Here is a 2,565-nt window from a genome sequence, read left to right as displayed (position 1 = left end):
GATACTTCTCACTTAAGAGAGTTGAAATTATTTAAAATGAGATGTGAGGGTAATAAATGAGCTATATATTCAATGTAAATTGTATTAAAACCCAAGTATAAAATATAAACAGAAGGGAAACTTTCCTGGAAGGGAATACATATTACCTACTTTTCTTGCCAAGGTAGGTAAAGTACATTACAAAGAAATCTAGAGGAAGACAGTTTGAGTTTTTTTCCCTTATAAATGTCAGTAAAAATAAAATCCATAGTGTCAAAATATTTAGAGTTATAACTAGAAATATATAATCCTATTTTTATGACAAGGCAGCTAGTTGAAATAAGTTAACAGAATCATTTGAATTGGTTGTCTGCATACTGAACAGGACTTATTCCTTTTCTTTAGCTTCTTTGCACATGTGAAGCATGACATAAGATATCCTGATTTACTATAAATATTTTTAGGTCAACCTTGGCAAATCACACATGGTTCAATGACATTAAAGAGGAAATTAGTTTCTGCACCTTCTTCTTTGTCTTGTGTTTCTTCCTTCTCAAACTCTTTGACATCTTCTTGACTGTGATAACTAATGCTATTTGAAGTTGATAGCTGAGAATAGTCCTCACTTTCTTGTGACTGGGATGCTTGTGTGATCTTACCATTTCCCTCAATACATGATTCTTTGGAATTATTTGCTGTAGTTTTTTTTTTTTTTTTTCACTCCAGCACATCCAACCCCTCTTCTGCCTGTGTTGAGCTTTCTAGTTTGGCTTTCACAGAATTTTCCCCTTTATCTTCAGGAAGCCAGTTCTCACAAAGGGTCCAACATCTATTGCATTGTGGTGGAAAGGGAGGATTCATTTCATTGCATGAAGTACACTTCCAATAGTCAGCTAAGGAAATTTCAGGATCTTCTTCAAATGAAGCTGTATCACTTTCCCCTGCCTGATACACAGTAACTCAATACACCTCATCATCTTCATCTGAGAGTTCTTGTCCTTCTTCACTAAGGCTATAATCTTCCGAATCAAGAGATTCAACTTCAAATTTTACACTAAATTGATCTGAAACTGAGTCCTGATCCAACCAATCACTGGAAAGTTCACTCACACCATCTTCAATATTCAGATTTGATGGAATCACTATTGATTCACTGCTACTGCTTCCTTCACAACATATTTCCCTTATTACACACAGAGCCAGGCTTTCATCAAAGGAAAGGGAAATACTATCAGATTTGTGGTGCTTTTGTCATTCACCAGATAATTCATAAGAATTTTCTTCTGTCTCACTAATTGCTCTCCTTTTAGATGAGGTAGATGGTCTAGAAACCAAACAGGAAGATGAAGGCTTCTCTTCCTGTAGTTCTAGCATAAGGCCCTTCTGATCACTCCCACCTTCAAGGTGACACCTGTTCTCACTCACTAATGTGCTTGGCATCTGATGGTTCTCTTTCATGGTGTAAGTGTCTTTTTGTGCATCAACAGACTTTAACAACTTCAAAAGCAATGGCTTTGGTCAAACCAGGGTCTCTTGTTCCAAAGCTGGAATCTGTGAGTTGCTTACAGTACCATTAGTAGAAACAGATATGCTGGTATTTCACAATGGCCTGGATCAGTACATAAAATGTGCCACATATCTGTGACCATGGGTGTCTATCTTCAATCAGGAAAAGGAATGGTTTAAATGGCCTCAGCTGTAGACAGTCAGGACTTAGCTCCTCCAACGACAGTCACTCGACAGTCTTGGAACATGTCCGAACTTGACCAGCCTGCTAAAAAACTCCAGGCTTTTTGCTTGGAGGAGGGGGAGGGGGGCCATGAAGAGTCCTTCAAGGTGCCTCAGTTTCCTTCACCCGGAGCACTTGGGCCTCAGTGACCATCCCTCTGGCAGCCCAGACCACTGGATGCTTGAACGCACTAAGTCCCACGAGAAAGGTAGTGCCTGGCAGGGGGAAAGTGACAGGAACTCGGCTAGAGGTGTAGGGCTGCCCCTCGAGTTAGGTTTCTGGCTCAATTTTCTCCCCAGAACACAGGGCTGCAGAGGCCAGCACAGAAGCCAAGCTCTGCAGTGTGCCCCCAAAGTGATTTTTTGTTCATAAGGAAAATATGGCACATATTTACTTGAATTCAAGTATCTTTTTTATAGCTTTCAGGATGTGTAAAAAGAGAAGTAAATATTTCTAAGTTTTGCCAACATTTATTTTTTTAAAGGAAAATCTATCATGATGTTTCTTTTGGCTTTAGAGAAACATACTTGGTTCTGTAAGCAGCAAATGTAACAAGTCCCATATAAAATACATTAAGAACTCAAGTTGAGATGCATTAGAACTGTTCCCTCAAAATTTTCTCTTCCATCCTGTTTCTATACAAGGTATCTTCTGCATTTTTTATATTTTGAAAATTTTCTCATCTGTAATACCAACTCCAAAGGAAGCCATAGTGTTTTTTTTTTCTGAAAATATTCTCAAAAGATGCTTCTAGAGATAAAAATAAAAAAGAATTTTTTGATGTTATATATGGGAGTCAGCAGCACTGTTATCAATTTATGGCTTAAGTTCATTCAAGAGTCCCCTAAGAGGCATAG

At 38.2% G+C, this 2,565-nt stretch overlaps 1 pseudogene; it reads right to left on the bottom strand.

Annotated features, from left to right (window-relative positions):
* Nucleotides 1-272: 272 nt before the first annotated feature.
* Nucleotides 273-1,602, bottom strand: LOC124107596 (E3 ubiquitin-protein ligase Mdm2-like; annotated as a pseudogene).
* Between the last annotated feature and the right edge of the window lie 963 nt (nucleotides 1,603-2,565).

The sequence above is a fragment of the Marmota monax genome, unplaced genomic scaffold (genome assembly GCF_021218885.2).
Source record: "Marmota monax isolate L192 unplaced genomic scaffold, Marmota_monax_Labrador192_F-V1.1 WCK01_AAM20220418_F8-fsc02048, whole genome shotgun sequence".
In the NCBI taxonomy this organism is placed as follows: domain Eukaryota; kingdom Metazoa; phylum Chordata; class Mammalia; order Rodentia; family Sciuridae; genus Marmota; species Marmota monax.
The sequence above is the reverse complement of the archived record's forward strand: the minus strand, read 5'-3'. Positions and strand labels throughout refer to the sequence as shown.